This window comes from Rutilus rutilus (genome assembly GCF_951802725.1).
Source record: "Rutilus rutilus genome assembly, chromosome: 21".
Classification (NCBI taxonomy): Eukaryota; Metazoa; Chordata; class Actinopteri; order Cypriniformes; family Leuciscidae; genus Rutilus; species Rutilus rutilus.
Window position 1 is genome coordinate 27,668,545 of NC_140226.1, and position 13,884 is coordinate 27,682,428.

Genomic DNA, 13,884 nt, shown 5'->3' on the forward strand with positions numbered 1-13,884 from the left:
AAGCATTTCCTTTTAACCCAAATGCAGGAGGGGCCACGAAACGTCGCTACATATGGGCGTTTCTCTCATGCTCTTTTTTTCCTCCCTCAAGTTTTTACTTCTCTCTCCCCTCAGAAGCAAAGCAGTTTAAAAGTTACCTAGAGCTCTTGTGCATGCTCATAAATAAATCAGCGACCATGAGTCTAGTTGTTTGTTTCGGTGATTGAAACTTATTGTTAGACATTGTTTTTGTGCATAAAGTTCTGTAACGCGCTAATTCAACGTCTGTAACTCAGTGGTTTTTTTTTTAGTTTTTTTTTTTTACTTGATAGCATATTATGCACATATTTGTCTGAAACGAATTAATCTACAACTTTTTGTTAAACTGAGTTGATGAATGTCAAGTACAAAGAGAGTTGTGCAATTTACTATAACATTAATAGAAAACATTTTGTTCATGAATTTACTGTTAATCAAATGTAGGCCTACTTCAAAATAACTGTCATTCACCAACTTTTTTTTTTTTTGGTCAATTGAAAGTAGTTGGAAAGTGTTATAAGTGTTTTTCTGTAAATTCTTTATTATTTTACACAGATTTGTACAGCTTTTGTCATCACCTCAGGACGGCAGTGGTCACGTGTGTTAGTTTATTTTACATTAAAAAGTATCCTATAAAGCTATAGTTTATATCAAATTAAATAGTTGTATAGTGCTACTTTTGAGACCACTTCAAAATCCACACTACTCAGGACAGACCCCCTCCCGCAGCCCATCTCAGCAAACCATGACAGGGCAAGAACTGCACTCTTCGAGTGCATCACTGAGTCATTCTGCATTTGTGTTACAGCTGAGGAAGAACAGCACCGCTTAGGACAAAAGTTTTACAGAAATGTTGGAGGAGGAGGCAGATTGACTGGGGATGTTTCTACAATGCTACATTGCCCTGGGCTGTGTGGGGCGGAGGAGAGCAGGACGGGGTCATAACAACCCCCTCCTCTCTGCCTCCTCTCAGCCAGAGGTGGATGTTTTTCTAAAGACTTTTTTTTTTTCACCACACTTTATTAGTGCGTTTAACATGAGTACTGTAGGCGAGATGCGAGGAACTTGTTTAACTGCACTGAGTTTATTAGTTCAATTTAAAAAATAATATGACTATGCTTTCTTAAACAAGTTTAACAAGATCTGTGGTACAGAGTAATCTCCCCCCAGGGTGTAAGAGACACACAACGGAAGGTTGACAGGAATGGTGGAGATTACATTTCAAAGTGTTTCTAACTTATCAATACTTTGATGATATGGGTTGTATCCTCAGAGTTTGGATAGGAAAAGTTATTTTCACAAAGTTCAAGAATGTGTTTTATCTCCAGTTAGTATGCCACAATTGTTTATTTTAATGTATAATGTGTTTATCACAGATCATGCAAATTAACTGTAGTGACTTTGTTTATTCAGAGTGTTTGCGCAGTGTGGGCGGTTGGCCTGTAGAGGGAGAACTTCATTTCAATCTGTGTTTTACAGACATTTCTTTCCTTGGTTCTCCTGTAGTTTGCTGAACAGAGAAAGGGAGAGAGTTTGAGATGGTAGTAAGAGGTATGGAATTAATTATCTCTTACAGGATTACTTTACAGTCTAATCTCTAAGTACGTAGGGGGAAATTGTGAGATTTCAAGAGTCAGTTATGTGCTCTGGTAACCGCCCTACTGGTACAACTGAGCTGATAACTGTAGAGTGATTTCAAGTTTTTTTATTTCAATGTCCACAGTTGACAGACTTACTATCCCTCAGACGAATATATTTTTCTTTAATTCGAGATCTGTTTACTTGGGGGGCCTTTTCCTGTAACTCAGAATCTGCTGTACCTCTTGCCTTTTTTTCTACTCAAGGCTAGTCAAAGGCCAAGCACAATTGAAATGAGAAAAAAATGAATTGTCCATAAAAGTTTGGCCACAGTATCGTAAGTGGTACACCACCAGATCTCTCCAGTCATGTTGTTCCCATGCAACTCCTCTAAAAAGTAGCTGTTGCACTCTCTCCTTTTTATACAGCGCCTCAGCAGTTATATAGTATACAGTATACAGTTGCTACAAGGGTCAAAAGGGTCTGCTGAAAAGATGCCTGCTGTTTAACTGTTTAACTCGAAAATCTAAACAAGTGAGGTTTATATGGCCTTCTCTTTGACCCCTACATGGGAATAGCATTAGCTTAAAGATCATGACATTAGCTGTTAGCTATTATGCTATTGAAACCCACTGCTTATCCCTTTATTTACCCCTCCTTTCCTCTCTTTTCGTAGAGTTGGAGCAAAGGACCCAAGGAAGCTGGAAACAGGACACTGGAGCAAAGGTAAATGTGGTTGGGGGGAAAGTGTCAGGGTTTGAAGACAGGAAATAGGAAATTGATGAAAATATGATTATTGAAATAGAATTTCCTGTCTTGAGTTTATCATGTGAAATGCCAGGTCAGTTTCCTCTCTGACCAGGTTCCCTGTCCTGTTGATCATGAGAAAGGGTGAACTCCCCAAACTGAGTCATGCCTATTGAGCAGGGTCAGAAACACACATTAACACTGTAGAAATCATTATTTAATGATTCATTCATAATTCATAAGTTTTTTTTCTTCTTCATATTATTCTTTGGTACAATGCAAGGGAACATTTTTAGGGAAATGTATGGCTTTATGAAGTATATTGTCGTCTAATCATGTAAAAACAGTTTCATCCATTTATGTTAAATAGATCAATTGAATCAAGTTAATAAATTAAATAGTTTAATAAAACATTTTTGGGGGATAATATAATTGTAAAAAATAAAATAGTATTTAGTATATATATTTAAATCTTATATTTAAATATTAAATAATACATTTAAATATTTATATTACCAATCATTTTATGTATAAATTATAAAAAATTATGATAATTGAAAAAATAAATTGTAAATAACACACAATTCAGTGTGTGTGTATATATATATACACTGAACATTTTATATATTAAATAAATAAATAAATGGGGCATTTTTGTCACTTCAGGTACCATTTTTGCCACCAAAGTTCATTTTTAACCCCGAACTGCACTACACTGACAACATGGTGATAGATGATATCCATTTTCAATAATGAAACCTATGTTTTCACTGAACATGTAACATTTCATTGACATCCAAACAATCAGAAATAAAAAGCCTGGGATGTGATCGGATTCCCGCAGTCGAGGTGTTCTTTAGACCTGACCTCCGAACAGGTGTCATGGTCATGCTGAGGACGGTGCTGAAATGAGATATTAGCGAGCCCTTCACTCAACGTGGTCAAAATCAATGATCTTTGTGAGCTGCGGCCAGCACAGGAACAGTGGAGGCCATTCTCTGTGTGAGAAATGCCCTCCGTCCATCTGTCTCCATTCTGGAGCCGACCCCCTCCGCACAGAACCTCTCCTGTGTGGTCACAACTAGAGTTACATGGCCCATGTGTCCAGTGCCGGGCTGGGCAACAAACAAGGCCGAAAGTCACTCTTCCCTATCTCACTGTGTCTGCAAATGACTGTTTCTGCTTCTACATACATTCTTGAGCAAAATCTTGGACACAGATGGGAAGCAAGCTGGAAAGAAAATTGCATTTTTTTTCACTTGTTTAGTTCGTGTTATATACGCATTGTTTCATGTTCTGGTTTATCTGAAACACAGCATGTGGTTTAAGTTATTGTTTTGTGTACTGAGTAATAAAGTTAAAAACATTTTTGAATTGTTTGTTCCAGTGTAATGCAATCCTGTACAGAATATCTCTGAATTACCGTAAGATAGTGATGTAGTACTCGAGTCCGGTCTCGGACTCGAGTCCGGTCTCGAGACCGATTTCTGCTTTCTCGGACTCGACTCGGACTTGTTCTTACAAAGACTCGGTCTTGACTCGGACTCGACCCTTCAAAGACTCGGTCTTGACTCGGACTCGACCCTTCAAAGACTCGGTCTTGACTCGGACTCGGCATAGGCGGTCTCGTCCCATCATTAGTCCACTAGAATACATACCACTAGAAAATTTTAATTGACTGTTCGCAAAGACCCGCCCCCCTTAGTTACTGTCGCTATGTCCGACAAGCTACACCATTCTCACGCCACACCATGTTCTCACGCAGTGAAAAATACATCGCGGAGCAGAGAGGAGACTGACAACACGCTGACAGACAGGACAGACCAGGTTACTTTTCGGTTACTTTTGATATTAAACATATTAAACAAAGTCTCGCCTTTCAAACTTGGTCATTTTTTAAAAGAAATTTAAACAATAAATACCGTTTTGTGGCTCTTAAATGTGTAGTGACAGATCGCTGTAGAGCATCAGTTAAAGCTGCTCGTGAACCGATCATCTCTTCCTTCTAGTTAATTTATAGCCTCAAATAAACATGAACAAACATAAGAAGCAATGTTGTTTTAACCACGGAAAGGCGTCAGTACACTCCGTGTTTCAAGTTCAAATCCTCCCATGTTAACCAACGGACTCGGTCTCGACTCGGACTCGACCCTTCAAAGACTCGGTCTTGACTCGGACTCGACTGAATTTGAAAACCAACGGACTCGGTCTCGACTCGGACTCGACCCTTCAAAGACTCGGTCTTGACTCGGACTCGACTGAATTTGAAAACCAACGGACTCGGTCTCGACTCGGACTCGACCCTTCAAAGACTCGGTCTTGACTCGGACTCGGCATAGGCGGTCTCGTCCCCATCACTAGGTGCATGATCATAAACAGCGGAAAAACCATGAATCAGCACTATATGATCATGATTGTGAAATCATTTATGAAAACTAGATTATTACATAAATATATTATATATATATATATATATTTAGGTTGTTATTAGGGGGTTGTTAGGGTGTTCTGGGTGGTTATTAGATGGTTGCTCTCTGGTCAAAAGAGCCAACCCCAGAGTGCCTAGATATGACTTGGATCCAGGGTCAGATATTAATGGGGGCTTGATGCAAAAGTGCCACAGAACATGGCAGAAATGCCCCCAATTTCTCTTTCACATTCAGAGAAATCAGCTTACCTCCACATTGCAGAATAAGGTGAATAGTCATAGGCCAGTTATTCTTATTATGACATTAGATTTATTTTAATGTAATTTTTTTTTATACATATATATATAATACTTATATAATACAAACCCCTAACCTTAAGCCTTTGACATTTAACAGAACTCCATATAGAAATTAGGTTAATTATGTAAATCATTGATGACTCATACACATGGGAGAAAAGCCCTGAAGAAAAACATGTCTTATGATTACATTGTAGATTGTGTCATTGCATGTTGTCACTGGGCAGAGGGGACAAAACTTTGGACAGAGGAAACAAGGGTGGAAACCAGCTGGATTAGCTCCAGTGGTCGTATAGAGGATGTTTGTCTTTTTTAGATTTGAGTAATTTTGACATTTAGAGGCTATATTTGGTCAGATTATGTTATTTATCTTCTTTTTAGGAGCATGACGAAATGTGAACAGTGCACTAAACCGGAGGTGAGACTCACTGTGTGACATTATGTTTGTGCGAGCAGCAGATTGCCGCTTTGCCTGAGTCTGTCTGAATGTGTCTTTCCAAAACTGCTCTCCACTCTAATTACTGTTATCCACAATCTACTCAAGAGTTCAGCACCTAAACCTGTACTTGTGCTCCAAACTTGCACATTTGTATCAATTATGTTCGCTAGAGAGGGTATATTTGAGGCCATGCTCCTATGCGGCATCTCACAATCCACTCATGGGCATGTAGGGATAATTGACGCTTTCAGACAGTAGTAAAACAGTGTGGTCAACAAAGTTGCATGCAGCTCTCCATTTTGTTTCTCGTATAAAAGGTCAGGTGTCTCCAAACTATCAAGCTGCAAAAAGGGAAAGACTTCATAGTTTAACGTGAAGATCATGGAGACAAAACAGGGATTTTCTTTTTGCTCTGCTGTAATGGCATACCTCTACAGTCCGTTCCTTGTAGTAATGATTAAGTAGAGGTGGAGAAAGCTCTTGTGAGCAACATTAAAGGTATGTGGGCCGTGGTTGGGCAACCGCAGCACAGTAAATCCTTTCCTCCGCATTCTCCCAGGGGAGAGTTTTCATAAACTGAGTTGGCGTGTGCCAACTTGCCATATAAGATCAATGCTTTCTTGACCTCTCATTTTGATTTCACGAATGTTTTCAATCATATTCTCGAAAAGTTTGTCTCTGGCTGCCATCCATCCACGAAAATAGTGGGGGTTTAATGTAATGCTTGATGAACGAGTAACATGTCCTTTCAGTTTTCTGTCTTTAAAGCAAAGACTTTAAAGTTTTGCATGGGAGGATTGTTTGATGAAAGGATATTGCAGCTGAGAGTTGAAGTAAGTCTTGTGTCAACAAGATATTGTTGGATATAGGCTATACTATTTGATGTTTCTGTGCATTAATCATCTGGTCTTTCTCAACAGACATTTTTCTGAATTTTATACCACCTTGAATGGATTGCTATCCCCAAAAGGGGCATTCTTTCTTCTGCTAAACACGCACAAAAAATATGTATATTTGTAAGAATTTTTTTTTTTTTGTATGGGCCGCATTGACATTCATTGTATGGACAAAGATGGGAAGTTCATATCATTTTACTGATTCGGATCTTTGAATTTCATTCAGCAAAATGAACGAATCTTTTTTCAGGTCATTCCATTCGTTTCAGCAGAATATAATTAAAATGTTACATGTTAATAGCCAAATTCCCTAACACATCTACTTACACAAATGCTGATCAAATTCTGAATAAGAAAAAATGAATAACAAAAATGATTAGTTCACCTCCCGAGTCGTTCGTTCATCAAGTGACAGCCAACTCTTTATTACCACTTTCAATGTTATGGAAAAGTACCATCATGACAGAAATTCACAAATGCATAAATTGTAAGAAATTTGAGAGTCCAGAAACGCATTGTGTAACTGTAAGAGTAAAAAAAAACTAACTACGTTTGTACGTAGTTGCTTTGCTTGTTTGCTTGTTTGTAAGGAAGGTTGGGAATTATTAACTAATTTCTGTATCCAATATGGCTGTCACGTCACGTGACAAAAGAACGAACGACTCAGACCCATATTCGGGAGGTGAGCTAATAATTTCTGTTTTCTGTACAGAACCTATAGGACATAACACAACATGAACGAATCAGTCTCTGAGACAACTCGTGGTTTCCGAGTCAGATTATTGATTCATTCAAAGTGAACGAATCGTTCATGATCGACCCATCACTAATGGACAAAAGACCCTGAACATTTTTCCACAGAAAGTCAAACTGGTAAGGGTTGAGTAGATGATGACAGAACTTTCTAGAGCTGTTTTAGATGCTGTAACAAGGTTTAACCGTTCAGGAAAGAAAGAGGCGTGAACCGGCGAACGTTCAACGTAACTTTTATAATAAAATAAACAAACAAAATGAAAGTAAAGAGGCAGCACCTCATGGATGACTATATAAACATCATATCTGAGCCTGGTCCTCTCTCGCCCTTTACTGTCGTCGCTCCTCCTTTTATCCTCCCGGAGCTCTCGAGTCCGGTGTGGCGTGCAGGTGACGCTTATTAGCAATCGCTTCCTTCCCACGGCTCTCGGCCTCACCCTGCTTGCCACAGATCATGCTTTATTTTTTTTTAGATGCCATGCTTTCTTTCTGCAGATCTTGACACATCTGCTTAAGTCAACAGAAAGAAAGATCATTCAAGTATCTCCGACATTACGCCACGCACATTTTCCCCATTAGAAGATGATGTAAATTTCTCTGTTATGGAAAGATGTATTGGATTCATACTCCTTTGTCTCTCTCCGTGTCAAAGATCTGAGGTGCAGCTGGGTACAATCCTGAGGGAAATCAGTTTGTTCCGTATGCCGTTCTGCATTGAAATGGAGTGTGTTTTTAGCCCGCAGTTTTGTCTAGAACAAACTCATCATGCTCTCCACAGAACCTCACATGACAAAGACTACAAATACTGTCTGTAAACTACCATTCTACTTTTATCTCTGTTTATCCTTGTGTGTTTTGCTTGGTAAATCAGTGTGCTTTTTCTGTTTCGGGCTGTCTATCTGTTTGTGTGAAGAAAGGGGAAGAAGAAAAGTGAGTCCTTGTCAAAAAGAAACTGGAACCAATTACGCCCAAAACTCAGTGTCCACGGTGGATATTGCTGGCGTATCCACGCTTGTATATACAACCCCTCAACCTCAGCCTTTCTCGAGGTCCAGTCCCACATGGCAGACCACACTGTTTTGTCAGCTCATTCTGCATCCTATTGTGTGACATGGAGTATGGAAACTCTTTTGGTGCGTGTTAAACTCTGTTGGTTCGCAGTTTGTTTGCCTTGTGTGCTTATACGCTCTGTGAAATCCAGTAAAGTCAAATGGCTTTCCCAGAATCTGCACTTTATGAGCCCCTGTCCCCATCCCCTTCAACTTAGAATGCATTCACCAAACATTTGAGTCACTCCAACAACTGTGCCTGCGAGCGACTCAATGTCCTCTCCAACCTTTTTCCCCTTTACTCTCAAATAGAGTACAGATATTTTCCCAGTGCACAGCTACCCTGTTTGAACCATGACCCTCTTGACGAATCTCTCGACGAACCCACCCAGAGCTGGCAAACGGACCTGCTCTCTTGACTTTGCGCTGACGTATCTGGCTCTGTGTTTGACCACCACCCGGCCTTCATCATCCTCCAACCAATGTGGGACTGAGGAAATAATGAAAAAAGCTAACTAAATGGTTTCCAAATGAAAACAATTCCCACTAGAGAGGGAAGAGGCTATTAATACATTTAATATGTGATCTCAGTAATGCACCTTCTCTTGACATGAAACAGCTTGGCTTTGGTCTGAACATGCGTTGCCTACAGTGATGTTTCTGGGAACAATGAGATCTTGATCTGAAGTTCATCTGATTCTGAAGTTCAGCCCAGTGATTCTCTGCAACTAGCTTCATCAACTAAACAACTGTTTCTGTTCTACCAAACCAGGGTGCTAATTTAGGACGGGATTGGGGGGTCTTATCCCCATAATTAAGGCTTGAACCCCTGAAGTAAGTCAAAACAAAAGGGTGGGGAGCTCTTAAAAGTCCATTTTTACATATAAGTATATATATGTTCCAACAGTGTTTCAGTAATCACAAAAGTTAGATTACAAGTTTGTCAAATTGTGTGTTTTCGCTTCACAATAAATAGAGTCGTTTGTCTAAGGGCCTAACCACAGTAACATTATGCCCCTCAAGCACTTTTAAATAAGATCCATATTGGACAATATATGGACAAAATGTTATGTATTCCTTTATTATATAACTATTTGACAAATGTCAATTCGCTAACAGTTGAGTGCTACAGTATATTAAAAAGTATTTTCATTAACTGCTATATTAAAATGTTTTTTTTTTTTAAGTCCACTTAAAAAGTCTTTGTTTACTGTTAACTTAAATATAAAAATATATTTTTACTAACTGCTTAACTGTCCTTTCGTTAACTGCTATACTAAAAAGTATTTTCTCTAACTGTTAACTGCAATTAATAAGTTGTTTCATTAACTGGTATATTAAATTATCTTTTCACTAACAGCCAACTGCTAAATTAAAAAAATCTTTTCGTTAACATCTAACTGCTATATCAAAATGCCTTTTCATTAACTGTTATATTAAAGGTCCCATGACATGAAAATGTCACTTTATGAGGTTTTTAACATTATTATGAGTTCCCCTAGCCTGCCTATGGTCCCCCAGTGGCTAGACATTTTGATAGGTGTAAACCAAGCCCTGGGTATTTTTAAGAAAATGAAAGCTCAGACGGGCAAATCTAGAATCTTCCCTTTATGTCGTCATAAGGGGAAAGGTTACCTCCCCTTTCTCTACTTTGCCCGCAAAGAGAATTTAGCCCGCCCATGAGAAAATGAGCTGCGCGAGCGCGATGTTGGTTTTTCCTCGAGAGACATCATGGCTTGCAAACGAGCGAAACATGGCAGTTGCTCAGTGTTTGGATGTACAAATGAACACAAAAATATTTTTTTAGTTCCTTCATCCGAGCCTCTGAAGAACCAGTGGGTTATGTGAATTTCTAATGTGTAATTGTTCAAGTTCAGACAGATAATCTTTCTCTCAAAATGTTTCAGTACTGTTTATGCATCAGTAAATCAAGCCAGTGACTAAAATATCAACTTCACATCGTTTCTCTTGGTAGAATGAAAATAATCTTATTTAAATTGTGATTAAAATATATACAGAAAGCGATCAAAGAACAATCCCTTTCCAATCGCCCAAGCTGTCAATCACACAGCGCGAGTTTATCTGGACACTTGCCAAAACACGTTATGAAATCAATGACGCAGTTACACTGCACAACTAAGCTCTTACTGTATTTACCTCATGTTTGCATTGGTGAAATCATTAGTGAGAGTGCAGAAACTGCGTTGCAATGATAAGATCTTCATTCACACGATCAACAGACTGTCTGTCATCTGCTCAGTGCTCATCACTGCAACCTTTTTATGTGATGGGAATAGATCTAAATACTTTAAAAACTTCTCACAATTTGTTAATCTCAATAGCTGTAATAGTAAAAACGTATAATAGCTGTAATAGTAAAAGTATTCGAGAGAGTTCCACATGTAATGCTAGCTATTTCATATGCAAGCATGTCAGCCAATCACAGCAGTGGGCGTTTACACTGAAGTCTCACAGCAGACACGCCCCTTCAAACACAGTGTTCAAATCAGAGGCTAAAATCAGGCTATAGGAAAAATGCCTTTTAGTTCTAAATTATAAAAAAAATTGATCTTAAAAACATACTAACATTATAAGGGCACCCCAGGAAACATTCTAAAATAATAAAATAATCCATGTCATGGGACCTTTAAGATGTCTTTTCAGTTACTGCTAACTGCTATATTAAAAAGTTTTTCCGTTTATTGCTAATTGCTAACTGCTGTTTTAAAGAGTCATTTCGCTAACTGCTATATTGAAGGGGTACTTCACCGCTGGCAAAATGGGCTTTCAATAAAACTTGTCTGCCTATTATGGAAACTTGTTTCTGCCACTGAATCAAAAAACAAATAAATAATTAATTGTGGCTTTTTATCTCCCAATTCTGACTTTTTTCACATTCAGAATTGTGTTATATACAGGTACATTCGCAATTGCGAGTAATAAAGTCATGAGAAATAAAGTCTGTCTTTTTCCTCAGAATTGGACTTTATAACTCGCAATTACGAGGAAAAAAGTTACGTTTATATCACAATTCTGAGATTATAACTCGCAATTGTGAGTTTATATCTCACAGTTCTGAGAAAAAAAGTCTGAATTGCGAGATATACACACAATTGTGAGGGGGAAATAAAAAGTTCGCAATTATCTTTTACATTTTTTTTTTTATTCCGTTGCGGAAACAAGCTGCCGTAGCCTATACAGTAGAAAGGTGACTTTTATTTTTGAAATCGTTCTACCTGACTATAGAAAACAGAAAAAGGCTGTTGTCATCGCTTTTGCCAAATAGGAAAACAACCATAAAAAGTCCAGTTTAACGAGTTTTGCGCCATCCGGCGGACTTTTGCTGACAAATAAATGTGAATTTACTGGTCCAGGTAATACGGAGAAGTCTTTTTGCTTACTGCTATATTAATGAGTGAACTAAGTTACATGCAATAAAATACAGCGACCAAATATTATGTCACCAAGTAATTATAACATTAATAGGCTTAATTCAGTCTATTGGAGGTCATTGAGTAGCTGGGCACATTTGGGCCTTGCGTTACAAGGCAGCATCAGGAGTGCGTTGCCGTTTTCTCCACTGCGTAACACGTGTTCCATTCTTAAAATGTGTCATACGTGTAGTCAAAAAAGGCGCATTCTCTTGGCTCCCACGTGTACATTTTTAAACATTGACCTTTAGACTCGGAAGCAAGCTTGGTACAGATGCAATCAGGCCGGTGTATTTATCTCCCACACTGGCAAGTTTGCTCAAAGAAAATCATACGAAAAGTGGAAATTGTTCTAATCTTCTCTCTTGCTTTTAGGACTTCCAGTAAGCATCTCTCACATGTTTTTATTCCGTGTGACTCCAGCAAAAGCTAGCAGAATCTTAGACATCACCCCCCCCAAGCTGTATGAATCATGTCACAAAATAAATAGTTGGCGATTACAATGGTTAACTGAGACCGTTTCCTCTTAATTCTTTCTGATCTGCCTTGTATTGCATGCAGCGATGAAGCTGACTAATGCGAAGGCCCTTATCTCTAACTCCCTTCCTGTGAAGAGCTCTTGTGCCAACCTACTGGTGCAGAACACTGATAGCTCAAAGATATGTTGAAATGAAATAATATTTAAATATTGAAATTAATATATCTTTTCTTATGTATCAAATTGTTTTTCACCATAGATGTGCAAATAACTTTTTTGTCATCTGGGACAAAGTATCGGAATGGGGGACAATCATCTAGAGAACATAGAGAGATTTGTAGCTTTATTTTCTGAGTCATTTGTGTAAAAGATGTGGTCATTACCGATGAAATACTATCAAGCATGGCGCCCTAGAAATGTCTTGGCCTCCAACACAAAGAATCTTTCAAGTGAATACGAGCGTGCCGCTCTCCCGCTTTAATGGAATGATTGATAAAAACGTTCCCTGCTTGTTTATGAAATCTGATACATGGTATCTAACAGACTGTGATAGGACTTTCGCCCACCAGTACTGGCCTGCCCCTCAAACCACCCTTAAAAATAGAATGATTACAATAGCATGTGTTTAAAGCGAACAAGCTCTGATAAAACAGGAAAAGGCTTGTTAAACTAATTTGGAATCAAGATTTTCCTGCTTTCAAGAGAGGATTTGGCCTTGAGCTCCTTATGAAAGCGGCCTTTTAAAAAGATGACAAATTTCATTGCTTTGTTTTTTGAACGCCTGCCTCTGATTGCGAGAACTGTTCGGTCACACACAAAAGTATGTGTTCTTCCACATCTCGTGAAGAGGAGACAGATGCAAGACCCAGTCCAAAGCCAAGAAAGCTTCAGCTTTTATTAGCCAAACAGAGCATAATGGGTGATTGTACAGCGTAAACCAATGCTACTAATGGGTGAAAAGACCCTAATTATGATGTTTTTCACAGTGATGAGCATCAAACGCTGAAGAGAAGACATTTCAGACAATGTAAACTTCATGTTAAAGCCTTTTGGCCCTCGTATAAGCAGAAGTGACTGACAATACAGGAAACATCTGGAAGTGGATCTACAGAGGTCTTGGGGGTGATGACAGGGTGAGGATTAGCTTCCCCTTCCACACCGTCTCATGCATTCTCTGGGAATCGTGTGGATTCTGTCGAGGTCTCCAAGCAGACCCTGAACAAATAAAGAAGTACATGAAGCAAAACAGCCGCAAAAATGAGACACTCAAAGCACATTGTAATTATCATGAGGTAATTTTAATGTGGTGTAAACATGGCTGTGCTGCAAAGTGAAAAATGCTAGTCTGTATTGAAGTTTGAGGTTAGGTTTTCCTCCATGGGTAACGGAGAGCGCTTATGTTTACTGTTTCAGTGGTTACTCAAGGGATTGTGAAGCAGGCCTCGAAAACTTTGTTCTGTGCTGATCTGTTCTTCTCTGTCCTTTGGGGTTCACATAAAGCAAGGCACATCTTTGATGTAAATAGGTCAATAACAAATAATGAGGTCCCAGATTACTTAACAAAAAGTGTCAAATGGTACAACCATCATGGAAAAAACAAAAACAAAAAAGATGGTCGATGGTCCACTTTAGACATTTTATAAGTAACTTTGCAACTACATATCAACTAACTCTCATTAGCTTAGGGTAGAATAAGTTGACATGTAGTTGCAAAGTTACTTATAGTCAGTAGCATTTCTGTTAAGGGAGCATCAAAATGAAGTGTTC

At 38.7% G+C, this 13,884-nt stretch overlaps 1 protein-coding gene across 1 annotated transcript in view; it reads left to right on the plus strand.

Moving 5' to 3' along the window:
* The first annotated feature begins 2,283 nt into the window (after positions 1-2,283).
* Positions 2,284-13,884, plus strand: part of plekhh1 (pleckstrin homology domain containing, family H (with MyTH4 domain) member 1) — a 111,679-nt gene continuing 100,078 nt past the window's right edge. Inside the window, exon 1 of the mRNA XM_084392691.1 lies at positions 2,284-2,322. The gene's annotated coding sequence lies outside the window, so the exon portion shown is untranslated. The remainder of the gene's footprint in view (positions 2,323-13,884) is intronic.